This window comes from Sceloporus undulatus, chromosome 5, assembly GCF_019175285.1.
Source record: "Sceloporus undulatus isolate JIND9_A2432 ecotype Alabama chromosome 5, SceUnd_v1.1, whole genome shotgun sequence".
Taxonomy (NCBI): domain Eukaryota; kingdom Metazoa; phylum Chordata; class Lepidosauria; order Squamata; family Phrynosomatidae; genus Sceloporus; species Sceloporus undulatus.
This window is the reverse complement of record NC_056526.1, coordinates 6,145,664-6,170,946: the sequence shown is the minus strand read 5'-3', so window position 1 is coordinate 6,170,946 and position 25,283 is coordinate 6,145,664. Positions and strand designations below refer to the sequence as shown.

Sequence of the window (25,283 nt, the reverse complement as noted above, 5' to 3'; positions counted from 1 at the left end):
TCCACATGATGCAGCACTGAAGGGGCATCATAAAGCTGCACCGCCATGACTATGGCACCCCTTGGAGGACACCAAAAGGAGCTGCTTTTTGTGACTCCTTTTGGTGCCCCCTAGAAGCCAGATCAGGGCTGTGGCATGAGGTTGTCACGGCCCCGATCCAGCCAGTAAAGGGGTGGCTGTAGACTGCCCCTTTGGGGCAGTCTGTACAGCTCCAAAGACTCTCTGGCTGAGAACTCTAGATGCTTTATTTCAGCCTTCTTCCAGTTGAGGAGGGAGTTTGGAAAAGTTACATTTCGGTGTTCCAACTCTGAAAAATCTACCAAGCGAGGGATTATGACAGCTGTAGTCCCAAAATTAACACTTCCAAGTTCTGCTTATGCTCAACTTTTAATTGACTTTAAGCCTCTAAAAGGGACCCTGGTGGTGCAGTGGTTAAATGCTGGTCCTGCAGCCACAAGGTTGTGAGTTCAATCCCAGGGCTCCAGGGTTGACTCAGCCTTCCATCTTTTTGTAGGTCTCATAAAACTATGAAGTTAAAGTTGTGTCTGACTGCATTCATTCTGCAGTGTGCTCCTAGAAGAAGACAGCAACATAACAAAAGTTTGCAACCTTCAGAACAGAGATTTCCAATGTGAAGTCGAAGGCATTCATGACCGGCATCCATAGTTTTTTGTGGGTTTTTCGGCCTACGTGGCCATGTTCTAGAAGATTTTATTCCTGACGTTTCACCAGCCTCTGTGACTGGCATCTTCAGAGACATGGCATTCTCTGAAGATGCCAGCCACAGATGCTGGCGAAATGTTAGGAACAAACTATTCTAGAACATGGTCAGATATCCCACCCAAAAAAAACACAAAAAACTTCAGAGCAGTCTTGTGGTTTTTTTAGAACCATCCAAAAGTATAACAGAGGTATGAAAACTATCCTACCTGTTTGTGAATGCCTCCAAAATTGGAGCTATAAACTGGGATTTATTTATTTCACTATTTCTGCTTTCTTTTATTTCTACTTTTAATAGTGCATTGGGGAAATGTATACTTTTAGAAAGCTGCTGGTCCATTTTGAGTAATAAATAATTAGTTGTGGCCATTTGGTGGATACCCATGCCTTCCGTTCTCTCCTCCCGAAGAAAACCTTCTCTCTTGTTTCCATATAAGATTCCAGCCGTGTCTTTTCCCTCTCCCCATTGCTATTATCCTCCATTGAGGTCCAGGGGTCATAAAAAGAAATGGCAGGAGTAAGCTCTAATGGAACGCTTTGCACTTAGGATGACAGAGGTCTCCTGCTGAGAAACAATTCCAGGCTAGTTCCATGGCATGGGTGATTGACTATAAGTGGACCAACAATAGCTATAATAAGGTTGGTTTTTGGTGGCAAGCATCAGCTCAGTTCTTCTCTTCCTCCTGGCTGCAAATTTACAGGGGGAGAGGATTGCAGTCCTGTCCCTTAGGTCAATGTCACTAACCTGTGGTTATCTCTGATTTTATGGGAAAGGTGTAGAGAGGTCATAATTCTCTTTATTGACTCTGCTAGAATGGAGCGGAGACTTACGAAAGCTCTAAAGACTAGTCAGATTACTTATTATCCTGCTCCAGCTAGCCAAAGATATTGAGGCTTCTTTCGTTTAAATACTTAACTGGGACTAAATGCCACTGAAATTAATCAGTCTTACTTCCAAGCAGGAGAGCCAACATAGCATAGCGGTTTGAGCACTGGACTGTGACTCTGGAGACCAAGGCTCGATTCCCCGCTTGGCCATGGAAACTCACACTCTCTCAGCCTCAGCTGTGATCCCTGTGATCTCATGAGGTAGGGGGATATGTGAGCCAGAATGGCGTAGCAGTTTCAGCACTGGACTTCCGTGAGAGTGTTCGAAAACTGTAATTGAGTAACAGCCAGATTTTTAAAATATAAGTATATGAATCATCATTTAAATTAAAATCAGGAGTGCTTGCTTTTTTCAAAAATGTAATTTGGTTTAAACCAAGGTATAAACCGTGGTTTAAGCCAACCTGGTTTAAACCAGCCAGTCTTGACACAAACCACTGGACCACATTGGATCTCAGGATGGTGTAGTGGTTTGAGTGTTGGATCACGACTCTGGAGGTCAGGGTTTGATTCCCAACTCGGCCATGAAACCCACTGGGTGACTTGGGCAAGTCACACTCTCTCAGCCTCAGGGGAAGACAATGGCAAACCTCCTCTCATCAAAGCTTGCCAAGAAAACCCCATGATAGAGTAGCCTTAGTGTCGCCACAAGTTGGAAACCACTTGACAGCATACAACTACAACTTCCAAGCAGGCATGTCTAGAAGTAGGCTGTGTGTTTTGCAACCATCGAAAAAGGGTTATTTAAATTAAAGCTTTTATTCACATCCAATACCTATGTCAATCCTGTCAGCCCAAATGAACACAGTCAAACAGCTCTTTCGCTGTGCATTCAAATAAATAAATAAATAAATAAATAAATAAATTTTTTATTTATATCCCGCCCTTCCCAAGATCAGGGCGGCTTACAACGAGGTTAAAACAATGGTGCCATAACAATATACAAATACAACTACAGGCAAACCATACAAACAATACAAAAAAACTATCAGTAAAAACCAACAGGATTAAAACCCCTTAGCCCAACCTCTTGGCCATGGAAGAGGAGGGAGGCCCACAGGATTTTTAGTCGGGGAATGCCTGTTGGAACAGGAAGGTTTTTAAGTCCTTCCTGAATTGGGCCAGGGTAGTAGTCGAGCGGAGCTCGGTGGGCAGCGTATTCCAAAGGGCTGGGGCAGCCCTTTGGAATCAACAACAACAACTGTGGAGGGCAATGCAAAGTTTCCACTTCTAATTTGGACACAAACAGCAGAATGATCACAAAAGCAAAATGTGGCCAATTCCATCATGCAACACCCACTAGACAGCTGTCAGTCATAATTACACTTGTCTGTATACCAACATTTTAAGCATCATGCAGGAGTTATGGAACTCTGGGATTTGTAGTTTGACATGGTGCCAGGGCTCTCTAACAGATATGGTTAACTAGCTTCTAAAACTACAAATCCCAAAATTCCATAGCATTAAGGCATGTCAGTTAAAGCAGTGTCAAATTGTAATATTTCTGCAGCTGTGGAAGGGTCCTTGGAGGCTTTTTCTGCTAAAACAACTTGACCCGTGGGTACAATACACTGGACAGTTCTTGGTTTTCCAGCTCAGGCAGCAAAATGCGTTGAGCTGCCCCGACTTAGACATTGTTTCCCCTATCAATCCTCTTTGCTAGCAACCAAGATGAGAGCATTCTCAAATTCCTTCTTTGCAATGTGCCTCTTCGCCTCCGAGAAACAACCAATATCTGCCACAACTAAACACCAGTTGCTTGCCTGCTCAGGCCTGGCTGCTGAATACAAATAGGACATTAACTTATTTTTATCTGCCCATCTCTGGCAGGATCAACTATCTGAGTCATGTTTTTCCCCCTCGGGCAGGAAAGAAGAAGGGATTTGTCCCAAGATGGTATGTAAAAAATATTTATTTATTCCAAAGTCGGGGGGAGAAATCAGATAAAACCCAGTTGTGTTTTGATCACATGCGTTTGGGGGTGGAAGTGAGCATTTGTACTATTTATGTTCTCCTATAGTATATGAAATGTGTGGATTGAAAATGATCCAATCCCTGCCAAATTCTATGTACAATTCAAATACCTATTTACTCAATGTGTTGGCATCTTCCCTCATATATTTTCCCCAGAAAGTGAGTGCATCCTGTTCTCTCCGAGGAAAGACAGTTTTCTGTCAAGTAGACAATCTGTGCGGCCAAAACCACAGCTCTGTGACAACAATAAGGTCTGGATCCTTTTCTTAGGGCACGTCACAAGGGCCAGTTACACTGGTTTCCTGCTGCCTCACCATCCCCTGTCTTCATGCTTAAGGCCAAAGCCCTGATACAAGTGGAAACTCCTTTCACAAGCGAAGGCCACTTCCTCACCGAATTCTCCCATTCCTTGGTTTGCTGTTGTGTTGCTGTGTGCCTTCAAGTTGTTTCCAACTTCTGACACCCCTAAAGCAAACCTATCAAAGGGTTTTCTTGGCATCTTTCTTCCGAGGGGGGTTGCCATTGCTCCCCTCTGAGGTTGAGAGAGTGTCACTTGCCCAAGGTACCCTGTGGATTTCAATGGCTGAGCTGGGATTCGAACCTTGGTCTTCAGTTGTCCTAGTCCAACACTCAAAGCAGTATATTACTCTGGCCCTTAGTTCCAAGTTAGTTCCAATAATAATAATATTAATAACCCTCTTTTTTTCAAGCCCCTTCCTTTTATCTTCAGTTCTGATTAAAAGTATAACCATACGCCCAAACCCTTCTTGGCCCTTCCATTCCTAACACACTATCTACACCTTTCCTCTGCCTTTTAGCACTTTTCATACAACGAGTCATGACAGATCACTGTGTGGGTGCAGCTTCCTATGACAAGTTCCTGGGGCTACATTTTAAAAATGTTCTTCTTGCTAGAGCTTCACCCACCCTTTGCGACGTATTGATATCACAGAGTAGTTATTGGATTATCAAGCCATGGAGCTGATTGGCCATCAGCAATGGGGAAAGCTTGATCTTTTGGGGAAAGGGTCAAAGAATGAGCAAATTACTGTTATTATTTATTGCCCAGAGTCCTGCTGGTCTCGCACACCTGTGTGAATTGCCTTACACGCTTTGAACGTTTTTAGGCAATGTGCAAAAAGAAATATTCAGTTTGTGTTCCAGTTCCGCAGCAGGCTAGCTGACATGGCACAGGGCAGAGAACATTATTTTATTGATTTATTCAATTTCTTTCTTGTATTTTCCAAGCTTGGGACTCAAAGCGGCTTACAGTAATTTAAAATAAATATGTAGATAAAATCTTTTTTTAAAAAAAACAATTTAAAACAGCAATTCTATTAAAAAGACCATGGTTAAAAGCAGCTTGGTTGACCCGGCCTGGTGTAGTGGTTACAGCACTGGACTACTATGCATACAATGCATACATTTGCTGAACTTATAAAATAACGGTAATGCAAAATATATGCAATTTATAAGTTCAGAAAAAAAAAATTTTGCATTATTTTTTAAGTGTTAAAGAAGTATTCATATGTACTAGACTTTCCTTGTTAGCTTTTCATGCAACTTGGTTTAGAGACCTTCTGTGTGTAAGGATATATTTTCGTTTTGGGATAACTCTGGAAGCATTATTCTGCTACACTTCAGTCACCTTGTTAGTGTTTTATCCAGATTCATCCCACCAGCGATCTCCGGTGTGACAGTCAGAAGCACTCCTAGTTCCACCATAGATCACTGGTGGGAAGGGGCTGGAAAGATTGTCCTGCTGTCTCCTAATTGCCAGCAAAACAGGCCTCTGTTGCTCAGAGCCACAATTGTGAATATGCAGCATTACTGAATACAGAGCAGTTCCATAAGTCTAGGTTCCATAACTCTAGGTTGTGAATCCGTAACTGCAATACATGATTGCCAGCCATGGTCTTTTAGATGGAGCACATGGCACACCCGGGTTGGAATCTTGTGAGTTAGTTTCAGCTTGAGGAAACCTCTTGGTTCAACTGTTGAATGGCGAGTGGATGCATGTTTAAATCCAATTGATTCAATGGGTCTACTCTAGTTGGGACCAAGAGCACAAGCCAGGCTACCATTCTTCCAGGAAATCTTATCCTCTGATTAACTGATGACTCTGTTGGTCTATAACTCTGGAGAGCAGGATTCGATTCTCTGCTCAACCACAGAACCCATTGGGTGTTCTCAGCCTCATGGGAAGGCACTGGCAAACCTCCTCTAAACTCTTGCCAAGAAAAGCCCATGATAGGTTCACCTTAGGGTCGCCATCAGTCAGAAGCAACTTGAAGGTACACAACAGCAACAACAACAGAGTTCTCTATGATTTCCATGGAAAACACTCTGAGAAATTAATCAAAAAGAAAGAAAAAAATATCTGAGGAAGTAGATTTAAGACTATGAAAGCTCATGCTGTCAGCTTCTTTCTTTCAGTTAGTCTCAAAAGTGCTACAAAATCTCTCTAATACCACTCCAGTGTCAGTCACAGCTGGAATTGCCAAAGGCCAAGACTAAGCCTGTGTCGAGGGTGTTTTGGCCAAAACACAAAAAAGCTTCTTGGAAGATAGAAACAATTTCACCTTCAAAACAACTGCAGGTGAAATAAGATTTTAACAGAAAACAAATTCACTCCAAATCACCTGCCTTTCTGCCTTCCAGAGACAGCTTAGTAGTGATGGTCAGTTTAGCATCAAAATAAGGATATTCAAGGCATACCCAATAATCCAGATGGTACAGTGAATGTAGCTGGCTAAATGTGCAAGAGAAGCTGGCTGCAGGGATGTAGCCAAGGGGGGGATCCGGGGGGCCGGACCCCCCCCCTTCCATTAGAAAAATGAATGGTGTGTGCTGTTGCGCCGTCGCACTCAAGCCCCATTATAATGGTGGCACTTAGTCTGGAACCCCCCCCCCCTTCTTAAAATCCTAGCTACGTCCCTGCTGGCTGTGATCTAGCTAGACAGCTCAGGTAAAGAGTATCTCCTGTTGCATCAGGCCATTTAACCACTGGTACCCCAAGCAACAAAAGAAAAGCTAACCGCAGGGTGCAACTGCACTGTAGAAACAATACTGCTTCACACCACTATCAGTGCTGTAGCTCCATGCTATGGGACTCTGGGATTTGTAATTTCACCAGATCTTCTCTGCCAAAGAGAGCTGGTGCCTCCCCAAACTACAAATCCCAGGATTCTGCAGGATGGAGCCATGGCAGTTTAAGTGGTGTCAAGTGTCGTTGCCTGCTCAGATAAGCCTGGACTATTTGATACAGACTATGGGTCTCTATCTACACTGTAGACCTGGGCCAGATGTCATCTGGACTGTTTGCATCAGACTGAGCTCTGCATCATCCAGACTTGTTGCCATGGGAATGGGGAGATGACATGGCATTTGGCCTGTGCTGAAGGGAGCTGCATCTGTACTGCAGAAATAACCCAGTTTGGCACCACTTTAGCTGCTATGGCTCAATGCTTTGAAATCCTGAGATTTGTAGTTTGTTGTGCCACCAAAGCTATCTGATAGGGAAGGCTATATATCTCACAAGCCTACATTCCCCAGAATTTCACAGCAGTGAGCTATGGCAGTTAAAGTGGCATCACAGTGGACTATTTCTGCAGTGCAGATGCAGCCAGGATCTTGGAGGCAAATAATGGGAGGGGAAGGGACTTGATTGAAGTACAGTGTGCCTTTGGTATCTGCTGGGGCTTGGTTCCAGGACCCCCCACCCACCCGCCCCATGGCTACCAAAATCTGTGGATGCTCAAATCCCTTTATATAAAATGGCATAGTAAGTATTTAAGTGTCCACGGTCTGAAAATATTTTTAAAACAAATATAGTTTGCACTCCGTTTGTGCAGGGGATCCGTTCTGGACCCCCCCCCCCTGCAAAAACAGAGGCTCACGCATATTCAAGATTCATAGGCTTGAATAGGGCACACAAACCATGTGTGCAGCCTGGGTGCACGCCCTGGGCGTGCGCTCCATTAGAATTAATGGAGATCACCCTTCCACACATAATCAAGGTTGCAGATCTGAGATCTGCAAGTTAGGAGGAGCGACTGTACATTCCAAAAAGCAAACCTGGATTTAGCCAGTTCATGTGGTGTTCCTTACATGAATTGGCTAAATCAAGGTTTGCTTTTTGGAATGTATATATTTTAAAAATATTTTCAAACCGTGGATACTTACATCCGTGGCTTAAAAAAAAATCTGTAGATATGGAGGGCTGAGAGCCCCAGCCTCCAATTAACACCTGAGCCAAGCAGGAGCTAAGCTGTTATGGAATGCATATGGAGTTGTAAACTCTCCAGATGAAACAGCTTCTCCCCAGGCAAACCATCTTTGTGGTTATTTAAACTTTCTGGAACACAGAGCTCCTGTTGCAAAACATCACCCACCCGAAGCATCAGTGGTTCTGTTCAGTTGTCTTGAGCAGGAGAAATGGAAAGCAGCTTGCAAACAGCTTCCTTGCCTGCCAGGGGAAGAAAAGGGGAAATTGCCTAATGATGCCTTCCTGCAATTTCCTTTTCTGGATTCCCTTTGAGAAAATAGGCAGACAACAATTAGCCCTAAAGTTGTTCTTTGCTTTCTGGCCCTTTGAGCCAGATGTTGCAATAACTAGAGTTAAGGAGACAACTCCATTACTGGAAGAGGAGATGGGAAAAGGTGCTTTGACACGCATCTTTGACACACATCACCTTGTCTTCCCCCACACACACCCGCTCTGTCCGTGGCTGCATGACACTCGCTTCCCGAACTCTTGCCATTTCCTGATCAATGCCACGATGTGCTCCTTTTTATTGCTTCCATGTTGACGAGATGTTATTAAAATATTATGACATCATGTAATAAACTCCCCGCACAATGCTCAGTGACAAGGGGTTGACAAGCCTTGCTTTCCACATACTTCTGACACTCCTTGTGTGATATGAACATGGTGTGTCTCTTTCATTTTCTCCCCTCCAACCCCACCTGCCCCAAACTCCATTCAATTAGGAGATAATTAGGTTTGCCTGGTTGAAACCAGGATTAAATCTTGGTTTAAACCAAATGACATGTTTTAAACAAGAAAACACTCCTAGATTTTTTAAACTGATTTTTCTTTTAGGTCTGGCTATTATTATGGTAAATCCTTGGTATCTACTGAAGTTTGGTTCCAAGACCCTGCATGGATACCAAAATCCATGGGTACTCCAGTCCCATTAAATACAGTGGCATAGTAAATTATATAAAATTGCAAAAACAAAGTTTGCTTTTAAGGAATTTATTTTTTTTTTAAATATATTTTCCATCTGAGAATAATTGAATCCACAGATAAAGAATCCATGGATACAGAGAGAGTGAGTGTAGTATTTTCCAACTCTTTTACTGGAACAATGACTCTTTGAATTTATACATTTTAACTTTAACTGTTTAGTGACATTTGTCCATTTTTACACCATTATTGTGTCTGTTGCTTCTTTTTATGCACTTCATTCCATAGTGCAAGAAACAACCTTCAGAAACAAATCCTTTCATTAATGTAAGTTCAACAAAACCACTTGCTTTAAAAGAGCACTTTTTAAAACAAGTATTATTTAAGCAAATGGCCACAGCATCTCAAGTGCATTTTGCTACTTAACTTTCCGATTCCACCCTATAATGGGTAGTCCAAGACTCATATAGGCCCCATACAGACAGGCCAAAATAAAGCTGCTTCGGGTCACTTTGGAGGTATGCTATTTCAATGAGGCATGCATCCTAAGAGTCCGGAAGCTGTGCCAAAGCTGTGCTCCAGTCCTTAGGACTGGATGGTGGCTTTGGCACGCCTTCCAGACTCTTAGGATGCATGCATAATTTAAACAGCATACCTCCAAAGTCACTCGAAGCAGCTTTATTTAGGCCTGTCTGTATGGGGCCATACTGTATGTAGGCTACCAACTTGTCAATATATTTCCCAAGGTTTTATTGAAAGATGTAAATCATATCAAAGCTTTAAAACTTTGGCTTGCTAATGTTAGGAAGCATCAAAGCATGGCTGATCAAGCCTTCTGACACAAAAAATAATGTTTCACGGTATTAATATAATAAGCAGGATTTATCATTTTTACTAAAACATTAATGCAAAAAAGTCCTTCAACACCCCCCCCAACCCCCACCCAAAAATGGTTTTAAAAATGGGTTGTTTGGAGTTATATATAAAAATAACTGGACTTATTTTCCCCAACCCTACATAGAACGTATCCTGAAATGTCTTGACGGAACTGACCTCACTCCCCTAGCTTTCCAAATAAGTTTGCCCCAACTACTATCTGCGTACCTGTGACCACTCCTACATCTTTCACTAATGGGCAATTTTTCCTCCCTATATATCCCATGGGTAAATCATGTTAAACATGGCAGAGATGAGACTCTGGGTGTGTTCTCCCATTCGAACCTTCCACAGGTCCATAAAAACAATAACTTTGCTGCATCAGAATAGAGTCCAGTTGAGACTGCTGGACTAGATGAGCAATCAGATAGCTCAGAGAAATCCCAAGGAGAGCATGGAAATCTCAGCCTCCTCTCACTGTAGATCCAAGGATCTTGTATCCAGTGGAATAGTGCCTCAGTACATAGAGGTTTCACAAAATTGTAGAGATGTAATCCTTCACTAATTTTATTCTTGAGGGGGAAAAGGGTTATTTTGGCAATATTCTTACCACTGAAGGAAAGTCTTCAGAAATCACACATTTCCAAACACTATTTGCAGTTTAGGACTTCTCATGCACAAAATTCACCTATAATATTTTTGTGCGGAAAACTCTATCCGTACTATTATCTGAGTAGAAAATGATGCTTCCTGCACTGAAAATGCTCTTTTTTGTGTGCAAATATACCACGTATGAATTTTGGGAGAATAAATCCCAAACTGCCAAGATTCTTGGCAGTCTGGGATCAAATCTGCACTGCACAAATAATGCAGTTTGTCACTGCTTTAACTGCCGTGGCTCCATGCTATGAAAGCCTTGGATGTGTAGTTTAATGAGCTATTTTGCCTTCTCAGACAGAGAGCTCTGGTGCCACAGCAAACTACAAGTCCCAGGATTCCACAAGATGGATCCATGGCAGCTAAAGCAGTGTCAAGATGCATTATTTCTGCAGTGCAGATTAGACCCAGGATTCTCCTCCTCAGTATTTCGAGAAAGACAAAGTTACAAAACAGTATAAATTTTATTCAGCCAAGATTAGGGGGGGGGAGAGATAAATTCTAATGTGATTAGATTAACATTCCTAGTCTACTCACGATACAAATGGTATTATGGGTCTTTGGATGTTCATAGAAAGCTGGGAAGCTGGACCTCTTTGTCCAGCCTATGATCAAGAAATGGAGGGGAAGGTGGTATCTCCCGTACTGCTCCATCAGTCCCAGTTTCTCAGATCTCTTAGGTTCCATCCACTCTGCAGAAATAATCCACTCTGGTGCCAGAACAAACTACAATTCCCAAGATGCCATAGCATTAAGCCATGACAGTTAAAGCAGTGTCAAAATTGGATTATTTCTGCAATGTGAATGCAGCTTTAGTCAGTCTCTTGTGTTTCCTGGCACTGTGTTTTTATAATTTATCAGCTCCCACACTTCTAAACTGATCATCCACACTGGGCAGTTGTCTCTTGTGATCTCTGTTGCTCCTATGTGATGCTGACACCATCGTCACAAGTGTATAGGCAGAATTCTGGCCAGAGCACTACTACAGTTCCTGAAGGCTAGATACAGAAGGAGAGAGATACATTTGGCCCTCATTTGCAAGATCATATGGCTAATCCCCTGCAAAGCTGGCCTACAGCCTCTGTGCAACACCAGTTCTTCTGTTAGAATAATACATGAGGCTTACACACATTTGCAAAATGACTTAGACCTTAGCTGTAGCATCCATTAAAGCAAGGACATAGGAAGTGGCCTTCTGCTGAGTCAGATATGATTCATCTAGTCTGGTGGTGCTTACTCCAGCTCCACAATTGCTTGTCAAGGTTTTAGGGGCAGCTTAAGCATGGCAGTGCTATGGAACAAGCACATCACCTAAGAAAAACAATGAGATATATGCTCTGTATATACCCACCAGTGTTTTACAGATGAAAAATGGGACATGTGCAGCCAAGCAACAGCAAAGTGTGGTCAACATGGCTAAGGTTATCTAGGAAGAAGCTAGAAGAGGTTGCAGCAGTTTACTCTTGCCTGAGTTTACTGGGAAGGACAAGAGTTTGCCCCCTCCACTCCTGACTTCCTGAATGAATTGAGGGCAAACTCCTTTTGCACTTTGAATTCAGTTTGCCACAACTGACATAAGGACAAAGGGGGTGAAAGAAGATGGAACATTTTAAAAGCAGCTGAAAGAGTGCAACTACAGAGGATTAAATGGAGCTGTTCCTACCAAATTGGGAGAGCCAGACGGTATGGTGCTACTCAAAGTGTTGGTCCATTGGCCAGTGCTGGCATCTGAGACATCAGCTGCTGGTTCCTAGAGTGTTTCCAGGAAAGAATGAAACAAATGCAGCCAATGGTACTGTCCCCATGGGGCACAATGGAGGGGAACTGCCAGATTTCAATATCAGATACCTTAAGAAGCATTGCTGTGGATCACACTTGGAGGTATTAATGAGGATGGAGCCTGAGGATGGAGGTCTGCTGGGGAGGCCTTGTTTTGTGGCCAAAGTGGGTGGGGGATTTTGGGAACTGTAGTCCCAAAATGTGAGAAATGTAACCATATGGTCCATGAAGAAAATTAAATCAGAGTTGGGGAACACAGCCATTTGAGGTCTCTTCCAATTCTATGATTCTACGATTGTAGCAAAAGCTTAAGGGGGTGTTCTCACTTAAGATTTGAAACGATTTAAAATACAACGTTTTTAATAGATCCGATTCAAAATAACCCTGGTCTTATTCCGCGTTCCGAATCGCTTTTATTCTTCGTTCCCATCTGGTTTTTTAAATCGAAGTTTTTACCTGCAAGCGTTCCTACTTGGCATGAATTCGGTGTTTAAATAAATCGATTCTTCTCCTCCATACCTTATTTGGAGCTGTCAATCAATAGTACGTCAGAATGACGTAACGTTAATCCAGAATATTTGGAAGCGATTTATCTTTTGGCATCGTTTCCATTTCATTGACAGCCAGGGAGAATCCCTTCAGAGAGCCCAGAGATCAATGGGAGAGGCTTCTGACAATGCGAAGCTCTTTCCAGAGGAACTATGGGATAGGTTTTGGAGGGCAGCATCCTGTCTCCCAAAACAGCCAGGGAGAATCCCTTCAGAGAGCCCAGAGATCAATGGGAGAGGCTTCTGACAATGCGAAGCTCTTTCCAGAGGAACTATGGGATAGGTTTTGGAGGGCAGCATCCTGTCTCCCAAGACAGCCAGGGAGAATCCCTTCAGAGAGCCCAGAGATCAATGGGAGAGGCTTCTGGCAAAGCGAAGCTCTTTCCAGAGGAACTATGGGAGAATCCCTTCAGGGAGCACAGAGATCAATGAAGGAGGCTGCTGGAAAAGCAGGGAGGGAGCACTCTTCCCAAAGATTCTCTTTCCAGGGTTGGAAGAGAAGGCAGATTCCATTTGGGGAGAAAGGCTCTATCTCCCCCCCCTCCATTGATCAGAGCCCTTCCCTGCCTGGGCGAGATCAGATGTCTCCTCGCGAGGAGCCATCCCTTCCCTGCCTCTCCTCCGTTAGAAATGGGCTCTCCCCACACAGACTAGGCAAGGGGCCGGCCCACTCGCACTTGACTCCTCCCATACAGGTAACCCGATTCACCTCCTAACGTTCCCATTTGAAATACATCGATAACTATCCCGGATTAAAGGAAAATAGAAGGTTCGACCCTTCTATTTTTTTAAAGCGGGTTAAAGGCATTTAACGCGGTTTAAAAAAAGGACGAAAAAAAGAATTGATTTCAAATGGGCACGCATGCGGGGTGATCTAGAACCGTTCTAGGTTTAAATCGGGTTCAAATGGGCACGCCTCTATCTGAATTCGATTCGTAACCCGCGTTAAACCCCAGTGGAAACAATATCTAAGAAGCATTCCTGTCTGGGTGAAGACTTTGCCTGAGAAGCAGCTTCTTTCCCAGCTGAGTTCTGTTTCTGTGCATCACTTGGCTTCAGTCCCTGGCTTTGGTCCCTCTGCTCTGGTGCAACTCCTGGCTTCAGCCTGACAGCTGTGTCTCTGATTCAGCCTTGACACACACCAAGGAGACAAGGAACCGCCTCCATCATTCCACAGATCTGAAGGCTCTTTCTCAACTCTTGAAGAGGCGGTGGTAGCAAACACATCACTTGAAAACAAACATCACTTGAAAACAAACAAAAGCTCTTAAGAATGCTTCCTCTCATGAAGGAATTCAGCCTGAACTTTTCACAGAAAAGACACCACTTCAAACAAACACAGCTATGGGGATGGTTGATGCGTTGAGAGATAGGCTTGGAGGTAGCTCCGCAGTGGCAGTTTGCATCTTTCCATATGTAACCTTCCATGCACATATCCACTGGATGCATCACCCCTAGAGGCAAAAAGAAAACAATTTGGCCCCAAAATGGAGAAATCTTCCCAGAAACCTTGAGGAAATTCCATATTTCAGGAGTTTCCTGAAAGTTTTGGAAAGCCAAAAACAGACTTTTTTTTTCAAAACAATGAGTGGATGCATCCTGGGGAATAATTCCACTGGTTTAAAATGGCAGCTCCACTGAGGCCATCCATTCTGCTTACTCCAAACAAGCCTTATGGTGTTTGTTGGGGTTGCAGGACTTTATCACACAACTCCCATTCTCTCTGCAATTGTGAAAAATCAATGACAAAGGCAATAGCAGCAGGAGTTGACCATAAGGTTGCCCTGGAGAACCTACAGATGCCTACAAAAGTGTTTTCTCAAGTTAAAAGAAATATAGTGGCCTTATATTTGGGGTATTATCCCTCTTTTATGGGTGGGTGGCTGTGCCACTAGCCCCAATGAAAGTTGGGGGTCAACTTTACAGGTTATATTTGTTCTGTTTCTGTTTGTTGCGTTGCAAGTGCCAATGTCTCTTGCCCAGTGAAAACCAAGACATTGGCTCAGATGTGGGGACAGAATGAATGAAGTGTTCCTGAACATAAACCAGAAATCTAGCACAGGAGAAGTGGTGGTGATGTTGTTATTTGCTGTCAAGTCACCTTCAGCCCATGGTGACTCTTTGAAAGCCCTGCTCACATCTTGCAAACTCAAAACCATGGTTTCCTTGCTTGAATTAATCCACCATAATCTAGTCTCTTTTTCCTACTGCCTTCCCATTTGCCAAGCATTATCTTTTTTTCCCCAGTGAGTCACATCATCTCAGCATGTGACCAAAGTGCGACAGCCTTTGTTTAGTCATCTTCACTTCTAGGAAGACCTCAGGCTTAATTTGCTTCACTTCTTTGAAAAGTTTGGGATTGATTTGCTCTGGGATGAATTCATTTTTCTCTTTAGCAGTCCATGGTATCCATGGATCTCTCCTCCAGCACATTTCAAATGAGTTGATTTTCTTCCTGTCAGCTTCCTTCACTGTCACGGCCATACGTAGAACTAGAAGTCCTGTGGCATAATTCAAGTTTCCGTTTCTGCTGAGGTGGTGAATTGAGCTGTATTCTCTCAAACACAGCTGGTCTTACCATTAGACAGAGTGATGCTGCAAACTTGGAGATTTGTAAAGGGGAACCATCAGTGGCCATTGGACTAGCTTGATCCCCTCCACTTCTGTTCATTTTCATAAGCACCTAAGTAGAACTATAGAAACTATAGCACACCGTGATGTTATTTAATCCATTCCTGTTTTATTTTCATTTTGAGAAGAGGCACTCAAACAATGTTTTGCCCCCTGCCTTTAAACAACTTGGCTGGCTTTGGGCTCTCTGCATCGCAGTCATCAAAATGTCTTGGGGAAACCCTGGGCACACTGTAGAAATAATGCCATTTGACATCATTTTAACAGTTGCAGATCCATCCTGCAGAATCCTGGGATTTCTTGTCTTACAAGGCACCAAAACTTTTTGGCAGAAACTGCTAGACACCTTGTAAAACTACAAATCCTGAGATTCTATAGGATGGAACTACAACACTCAAGGAAGTGTCAAACTGCACTGGTTCTACAGTGTCAATGCACCCTCTGTCTCAGATATATAAAGTATCTCAATGTCTTCCCTTGATAATATGGTTCAAAGTACTGAACTCCTTCCAAACTGCCTTAAGCGTCCTGAAGATCTTTTACCCACCTCAGTAGTCCAAGTGTGGAGTAGTGGTTTGAGTGTTGGACTAGGAGTCTAGAGACAAGGGTTAAAATATTTGCTCAGCTGTGGAAAGTCACTATGGCGGGTTACAGACGGGCAGGGGAGGACGTCTTGGAGGTGTATTTAGCTGAATGCGGAGCCTCCAGACGGCCCGCCCCGGGGGCGTGCTTCAGGTGTTGGAGCTTCCACACGGGGGGCAGTGAAGACGCCTCACCTGGGTCCGTTTCGGACCCGTAGCTTCCATACCGCCGCCTCGGAGGACGCTGCAAAAAGAGAGGCAGCTTCCGCACGGGTGGCCCAAAGCGCGGCTTTTTTTTTCCTTTTGCCGCATGAGAAGTGCGCAGCTTCGCAGCTGCAGCGCTAAGCAGCGGCGGCAGAAAGCCTGTCTGCGCATTTAAAGTGCCCAAGCCCCTTTAAACTTTTCCCCTGTGACTTTAAAGCTAGGCAGGAGTGGTGTGAGGTAGCAATGTCCAAACTCTGTCCTTCCAGGCGTTTGGACTTCATCTCCCAGAATCCTAGACCACAGGGCAAGGTGGCTGGGGATTCTGGGAGATGAAATCCAAACGCCTGGGAGGACACAGTTTGGAGATTGCTGGTTTGGGGACCAGTGAGCCAGGCATGGTGGGAGGAGAGAACAGGAAGGGTAGAATAGAGTAGATAGGGCTGGGAGGGAAGACATGCCTTGGGAGGCGAAATGATGTCTTTATGGGACATCATGGGACCTAGTGCCTTGTCAGTGCTCCCTGCCCCTTGATCCCAGGCCCAGGCCCCCTGTAGTTGCCCTTTGCCTTTGGGGGCAAGTTTAGAGGGCATCCAAAGGTCTTGGGCACATTCAAGCTCCGGGGTCTCTTTTTTTTTTCCTTTGCCGGCTGGCCAATGCGCAGCTGCGCAGGGCTAAGCAGCAGCGGCAGAAAGCCTATGGGCACATTTAAAGTGCCCAAGCCCCTTTAAAACAATGGTGGTCTCCTGCCAGCTGGTGATCAGCTGGTGTTGGCATCCTTGTCCGCTTGCACTTTGCCAGTGTCAGCAGCATCATAGATGCCTCCTCTCCTTTGGTCCCCGCGCTCCTGCTGAACAGCTGTCTCCGCTGCCACCGCTGTCCCCCTGCCATCTCCCCTCACCTCCTTTGTACATATGTCAATATTTACAGTTTTAGCGTTTTTTATTGTTAGGTGAAAATGGCACAGGAATGTGTGTAGGGGTGCACTTTAAAGTCCAAACTTTCCAAGCAGCGCATGCGTACATGTTGAGGGTTAGGGTTAGGGTTAGGGTTAGGGTTAGGGTTAGGAGGCTTAAAATGCGCCGCAGCTGTGCCTCAGCTTCCACAGCTGCATGGCAGCGGACGTTGCAATTAAAGCCTGACTGCAAACTGCGCATGTTCCAAGACCCCAACTCACTATGCGACGGAGCTTTTAAATGGGCAACTTAAAGTAGCGGCGTAGAAATTCTGGTGTACCGGTGCAGCAGCTCTCATGGCTTCTTCCACTTCTCGATATGTGTCAGCATTCAGGTAGGACTGCTCCAGTTTCTGCAGTTACTCCAGTTTCTGGGACCATATAGCTATAATGTCAGCCGTCTCAGTATGAGACCAAGACATCCCCCTGCCTTTTTTCGGGGTGCTGGTGGATGGCTGTGCCATCCTGCCTGGTGGCAAAGGGGAGCTGCCACACAGCTGTGCCAGGAGCAGCCGAACTGTGCCCGTTCCCAGGTGAAAATGGCGCAGGAATGTGTGTAGGGGGTCACTTTAAATCCCAAACTTTCCCTTTTCACTTTCTACAACCAAAACATCCGCCGGCAAAAGTTACAACTTCCCGCGGTTCTAGCAACGCATGCGCACAAGTGGCTCTAGGGTTAGGGTTACGAGGCTTAAAATGCGCCGCAGCTGTGCCTCAGCTTCCACAGCTGCATGGCAGCGGACGTTGCAATTAAAGCTTGACTGCAAACCACGCATGTCCCGGGAACCCGACCCATTATGCGACGCAGCTGACACGGAGCTTTTAAACCGGCAACTTATATTTGCGGCGTAGCAATTCTGACGTATCGGTGCAGGGGCTTACAGACGGACATGCGCAGGTACGCCGCAAATCAAAAAGAAGCGGAAAAAAGCAGCACCTTTTTAATGCCGCTTCTTCCCGCTTGGGGCGTGCGGGGGGCGTGTTCATGACGGCATTCAGGTAAAGCCCGTCTGAAGGCTCTACCTTCATGACGTCATGAGTACATCCCTTTTTGCCCGTCTGTAACCCGCCTGAGTGACCTTGAGTAAATCCTATCAGTTAGGTTCAACTAGAGAAAACCACTCTAGTTTGCTGCTGTATCAACATGTAAGTAAATTTTGCTAATGCAATGGCTTTTCTCTAAAGACTAACAATAGAATACAGACCTCTATTTGATCTATTACAATTGTCTTTCTTGGGTTAGATTACAGGTAAATCCTTGATCAAAAATCTATTTACAAGCAAATGCAACACAAAATAAACCTAAGCAATTGCAAAGCTGCATTGCCTATGCATATTGTCATATTGAGGATGGAACATGCTTGCTCCACCAGAGACTAGGACACGGAGCAATGGATTCAAAATGCAGGGAAAGAGATTCCACCTCAACATTAGGAAGAACTTCCTGACAGTAAGCGTTGTTTGACAGTGGAATATGCTGCCTCAGAGTCTCCTTCTTTAGAGGCTTTTAAGCAGAGCCTGGATGGCCATTGGTGGCAAAGTTTTGATTGTGTATTCCTGCATGGCAGAATGAGGTTGGACTGCATGGCTCTTGGGGTCTCTTCTAACTCTATGATTCTAGACTTAGAAATTCCTAGAAAGGAAAAGGAAAAAAAAAAACCAACAAATCCTCAAATAGCTAGTGAAGTGAAAGCAGGCAACTCTTCAATTCTTGAATAAAATCCAAGTTGATCTGTGGGTGTTCCTTCCCAAGAGGCAGGGCTTTTTCTCACCACAGACTAATCTGACACAAATTTTGCTGCTTGATTTATGATGAGTCTGCATCAGGGAGAGATATTTCTCATTCAAAACACACGGTGGTTGGTTTTAAGAACCATCGGTGGCTTGATTCACTGCCAGGAACAAATTCCAAGTTCAGCCACCAGATCTTAAAAGGCGGATGGGAAACACCAACTTGGCTCTTCCAGCGTAAGCACTGGGGCGGGTGGGGTGTCTGAGAATACAGTACAAGAGTTTTTGGAAGGCATCATGCAAGATCCTTAGTGGAGGTGGAAATTAGGGGATATTTTAGTGGTAATAAAAAGAAGCAGGGGAGCCAGACAGACGATGACTCTGGAGACCAGTGTTCGAATCCCTGCTCAGCCATGGAAACCCACTAGGTGACCTTAGGCAAGTCACACTCTCTCAGCCTCAGAGAGAGGCAAAAGCTAACCTCCCTCTGAACAAATCTTGTCAAGAACACCCTGTGACATGTTTGCCTTAGGGTCCCCAAAAGTCATAAATGACTTGAAGGAAAACAGCAAAAAAAAAACATAGGATCACAGAATTGGAAGAGACCATGAGGGCCATTCAGTCCAACCGCCTGTCATGAAGGAATACATGATTAAAGCACTCCCTTATTCTAGGCTTTTAATTTTTTGAACAGGTTTTAATACTAAAGAGAGTTAAATAGTCTCTTCATTTTGATATTGTCTTGGTATGTTTTTATCTATATGTAGTTCTACTTGTAAGCCACCTTGAGTTCCAGGACTTTATCACATGGGGACAGACGTCCTTATCCCATCCAGAAACCATGAGTGAAAGTGATCATGCAAAAGACTTTCTCACTATATCGCACTGATCCTGTCATGTCCTGTCTGTGAAGTAGAACTGCATTAAGGGGATGGCCTGATAATACACAATGAAGGGAAATGAGGGGGCAATTCTGCTTCATTAACAGGAAAATTCCACTTCATTCACAGGATCAGCGTAATGTAGTGAGAAAGGCTTTCATGTGATCACTTTCACTCACGCTTTCTGGATGGGATAATTTCTGGATAAGCGCAATTTAGTGTGAAAGTCCTTCCCGTGATCGCATGAAATGCATGGGATAGAGACAGGACAATGATGTCCCATCCCCTGTGTGATAAAGTCCCCAGTCTTAGGGAAAGGTGGGGTATTAATAAGGTGAAGAGCCAGGTGGTTCGAGTGTTGGACTAGTTCAACAGTGTGATACGGCAGCTAAAAAAGCCAATGCAATTCTAGTCTGCATCCACAGAAATATAGTGGCTGGGATGCATCTACACTGATTTTTAAAAAATGGCTTCACTTTGCATTTTTCTGGTCCACAGTGACACTGCAGCAATCCCATTAACACCAGACACCCAAAGACACAGTGAGATACCGTAAGCATAACTGATTACACATCTTCCCCTGGTGAACTCATTTCTTCCTCTTCCCAGCACCAGTCTATCAGCCAATAGCCCTTACTGTTTGCCTGTCAAAGTATGGATCCACTTTGACTGGATGCCTCCCCATCCCATCCCCTTTCCATCTTTTGCTTTTGCCTGAGCCAACTGGGAAAGGCACAGTTCTGCCACTCCTCTCCCTCCCTACAGCTCAGTTAATGGAGTGCAAACTACTTTTGCCCCCTTGGACTTAGAAATAAGCTGAGGACAAAGGTGGTCAGTGGTTGGAGGAAAGGGAAACTGGGACATTTTAAAAACAGGTGATAATGTGAGACAACAGAGGATCAATTGGGATTATCTCTGCTAAATTGGGATAGTTGGAGGGAATGATCTTGCCCCATCCTATGTGGTTCAGCACCAAGTTATCCACTTTCACCAATATGCATCTATCCAAAAATTAAAAATGGCATTGGAGGATGGGAGCTTTTCCTTCCATGTCCGCATTTCTAAAATACTCTTTCTACATTTGATCCTTTCCACGTTGGCTTCTAGGAGGGCCCTAAAGATCATTTTTACCCCAATCAGCTTTAAATGGTTTACAAAGCTGTAACTAATCTGCCCGTTTTAATGCTGCTGTTCCTGTTTGATCTTCTGGTAAATGCATTTTCTTTTCTTTTATTGTTTTAGCTGATTTATTTATGTGCTGTTGTTATTTTAACAGTTTAATGTTGTTGTTGTTGTTGTTGTTGGCTGTGTCATCTGATCAGATTGTTTTACTGACTGTTGGGAGAATAATTTATAAAGAAAGCAGGTTTATAAATCCTTTGGGTAATAATAAAGTAATAAAATGGGGTTTAGTGGAACCAATCCAGTGAAATCTTTGATATCGAGAGACATATTGTTTTAATTATTAAATCTGAACCAGAAATAACAGGTCACCAATGCCTATCATTATTGACCCCTTTTGGCTATAACTCAGTTTGGAAACTAGGTATGTCAAAGGGAATAGGTTATATTTATACCAAAAAACAAGTATATTTGAAGTTCAAGCACAATTTTGACTTTGAAAAATCTTTTCCCAGGGTCTCGTGCACATTATGAATGGGCAAAAAGTCTCTTTATTTCAGAAGGAATAGATCTATTTTATGTCTGCTTCAGAGTGAGAAGATGTGTGAAAATGATCCCGCTTTTGCGGGATTTTCCCATTTTAAATCCCGTTTCTGCACGGAATAAACCCTGTGTGATAAACTCCTATGTACTGATTCTACAGACCAAGATGGCTATACCCTTGAATTCATTCAACAAATGATTCAAGAAATCTGCTCCAACTGGGACTAACCTGTCCTAGCCTGTCCTTCTCAAAATGAAAAGTCAACTGAATAAGGGAAGTTGTTCGTTCTAAATTAGCATAGCTTTAAAAGGCTATGTGTTTCAGGGCTAGGCCAGAAGCAAAAGGCTTATGTTGCAGATTTTGTCTGCATCACTGGCTACATCTGATGCAGCCTCAGCATATCCTCCAAGCTCCAACTGTCCCGATTTGATAAGGATGATCCAGATTAATCCTCTGCCACCCCACTTTTGCAGCTGCTTTAAAAATATCCCAGTTTCTCACTCCTCCTCCCACTTTTCCCTTTTCTCCTTAACATACTTCTTCAATTGCTGAAAACTGAGTACCAAGTACAAAAACAGTTTGCACTCAATCAATTGAGCGATGGACTAGGAAAGAATCTTGCCCTCCCCAGTCGGCTCCAACAAAAGCAAACCACTGAAGCTTCTCCTAGCTTGTGTGTTCTTCCTTACATTTGCCACCTCTGCTACACTCTGATGTTGCTTGACCATATATGCCATTGGTATTAATCTGTGAAATGTTGGAGGGAATGACATAACGTTCCCTGATCTTGCTCTACCATGACTGAGAGCTCGCTATGAAGTTGTGTCAGGGGAAGGGAAACCAAAATGGTCTAGAAATCAAGCAATTTAGGGAGCTGGTTATGTTCAGACTGGAGAAAAGAAGGTTAAGAGATGGTATGATAGCCAGGCTTAAATGTTTGAAAGGATATCATATTGAGGATGGAGCAAGCTTGTTTTCTGCTGCTCCAGAGATTAGGACATGGAGCAATGGATGCAAACTACAGGAAAAGAGATTCCACCTCAACATTAGGAAGTACATCCTGATGATAAGAACTGTTTGAAAGTGGAACATTCTGCCTTGGAAAGTGGTAGAGTCTCCTTCTTCAGACATTTCTAAACCTTCCCTGGAGGTCTTTAAACAGAGGCTTGATGGCCATTTGTGATGAATGCTTTGATTGAGAGTTCCTGCATGGCAGGGGGTTGGACTGGATGGCCCTTGGGGTCTCTTCCAACTCTACAATTCTATGATTCTATGAAAACTGGATGGCCTTCTGTTGGGAGTGCTTGGATTGTGTTGCCCTGAATGGCAGAGGGTTGGACTTGGGGTCCCTTCTAACTCAATAATTCTATTTTTCTATGATCTCATTCATCTACAAATCCAAACATTTCCCAGAGTTTTCCCTCATACCAGCCTTTCTCATGGGACTGACCTTGATATCTTGATAGCGAATGGCTTGAATCCAGAATCCCAAATGCTGAACTTATTTTGGGTTAAGAGTTCAATACCTTTAAAGTTTGGACTAAAACTGAGAGTGGAAGCACTATCCACCAACATAGGCACTATGAGATGCCCGAAGTTTAATGCAATGAACCTTTCAATGCAATGATCTTTGTGCAAAAGTAAAGAAAAGGCCCTAATGGGAAGGCGGGTGTCATCTTATAATCTTATTCTTATTTTGAGATGGGGGGGGCGAGCGAGTCTTGAATCAAAACCATATTTTCTCCCCTTCCATCCCTCTCCTCCCTGAAGAATATATCTGTTCTTGAACAAGTGTCATGAGCCAATTCATTTTGCAAATATTGGCATGCAAAGCATGCCATTCAACACCAGAGCACTTCTCTTTCTAGCACCAAGATTTATATCACCCAGTACTGGTACATGATATATGTATGTGTGTATGTGTGTGTGTGGGGGGGGGGGGGAGGGATGGAGAGAATGTGCAAGGATAGATCATGTAAATGTGCCTAAAGCAAACAGATTCCAGATGATCTCCATTAGGTCCCCCATACACCCAGCCGCCTTGGCTGGAGTTTGCACAAAAGCAAGCTTCTCTTGACAGCTGATTCTCATTAATTCATGGCTAAGTAGCCGAAGGACAAGCCAGCCACGGGTGCAAGAGTCAGGAGGGATGGAAGAGAAAGCTCACAACCCAGCCAAGCCTGACCTTGCCAAGGTGCAGAGAATTATTCCTCTGGGTCACAAGTTCAAATCTAACTTTCAGCCAGCAGCTGTCTCTAGCTAATTACTTAGGCAAGGGCCAGCGGCAGAGTCTCAGGCCTTACATAAACTGGTGGATGGGAGGAGATATCTTAATCTCCTGCTTTCTTGATAAGATAACATCGCTCCTCCCTTTATTATAAGCACTTCTGCCCACAACAATTATGCAGATGTTGGAAGAAGGGCTTAGACATGTGATTTTGGGATGGCAACACTCAGCATCCCCCAGCTAGCACAGCCACTGGGGATTTGGGGCATTGTATCCCCAAAATTGATTGTGAGTTCCTGCATGTCAGGGGTTATAATAATATAATAATGATTTATTTCTATTCCGCCTTTTCCTCACGGAATCAAAGCAGATTACAGCAAGGACATTAGATACAATAGATAATCATACAGTAAACATAAGCCAAAATACAGAGCATAAACCTAATGTCTAAAGCAAGGAAAGTGTGTGTGTGTGTGTGTGTGTGTGTGTGTGTGTGTATATACAAAGAACAAAATCCACAGTTGGACTGGATTGCCCTTGTGGTCTCTTCCAACTCTAGGATTCTATGAAAATCTAACTTTTCTAGGCTCTGAGTCAAAGCCAGAGGTGTAAGTTCATCGAGAGCTTGGGAACATTTCAGTTGGAAACTTGGAATTACTACTTTTGGCTGGTGGCCATGGCCAGAGGCCATGTAGTCTAGGGATTCTGGGAGTTGCACTCCAAAGCAAAGATCCAATAGTTACCCCAGCAGAGCAGAATTCTCCATCAGAACAAGTACCTCCAATTCTCTGCTGCAGAGCCATACTCCCTGAACTATCTAGCACAGAATTATCCAATCTATTGCTGGTGCCATATTGTAGAATTGTACGTATATTGGTTTGACACTGTTTTAACCGTCATGGAGTCTTGGGTTTTGTAGCTTGCTGTGGCTCCAGAGTTCTCTGACAGAGAAGGCTGAATATCTCACAAAACTACAGATCTGATAATGCCACAGAATGGAGCCATGGCAGCTAAAGCGGTGCCAAACTGCATTCATTCTGCAGAGCAAATTAGACCTCCATTTAGTTGGGTAGGATCAAAGTTCATTTGAAACATGCCTGTTACACTTGAGGAACTCTGATTATGTAACCATGGACTGAGTGCATCCTTTGCATAATGGGTAAAAATAGTAGAGAATCTGGCCAATACTTGGCAAGTAAGTTTGCTCGAAACACATCACAATTTCTTGTTTGGGGAGCAGTAGGCTGCCATTTCAGGATAGCAGCCCTAAGTGAACAACATGCTCTGGATCTTCATTGTGCACATGCTAATTAATAAAAAGTCTCATTAATTTTGTGTGTGTGTAACAGGAGAGTCGGCCAGATGCTATGTTAGAGGGAGGGTGAAAGGGTCATAGGAATGGATTTTTGCTCTTGCTAGATGCTTCCTTAATTGGCAGCGATAATGTAATTGCAATTTCTTCACCTATCTCACACAATCCATTCCTCCCCCTCCCCTTGGCCAGCAAGATGTGATATGTGTTCAGTCTTATCACTGCCTCTTATCACTCACAACCTCTACATCTAGAAATTTATAGCAATTTGATACCACTCCTTCCTGTGGAATCCTGTTTTTTTGCAGTTGGATAAACTGCATGCCTTTGGCATGTGTCCAGGAAGGGCAACCAAGATCATCAACGCTCCAGAAACCAAGACTTATGAGGGATGAATTAGGGAGCTGGGTATGTTTAGCTTGGAGAAGAGAAGACTGAGAAGTGATTATGATAGTCTTTGAAGGG

The 25,283-nt window shown here is 43.8% G+C and overlaps 1 protein-coding gene across 2 annotated transcripts in view; it reads right to left on the bottom strand.

Moving 5' to 3' along the window:
- The window catches only part of PLXNA4 (plexin A4), a 611,693-nt gene that overhangs the window by 569,247 nt on the left and 17,163 nt on the right, over positions 1-25,283 (bottom strand). The window contains exon 1 of one of the 2 annotated variants that reach the window (XM_042470006.1): positions 7,977-8,052. The exons of the other annotated variant lie outside the window; for it this stretch is intronic. The gene's annotated coding sequence lies outside the window, so the exon portion shown is untranslated. Of the gene's footprint in view, positions 1-7,976; positions 8,053-25,283 lie in introns of those variants that run through there. 2 annotated transcript variants of the gene reach the window in all.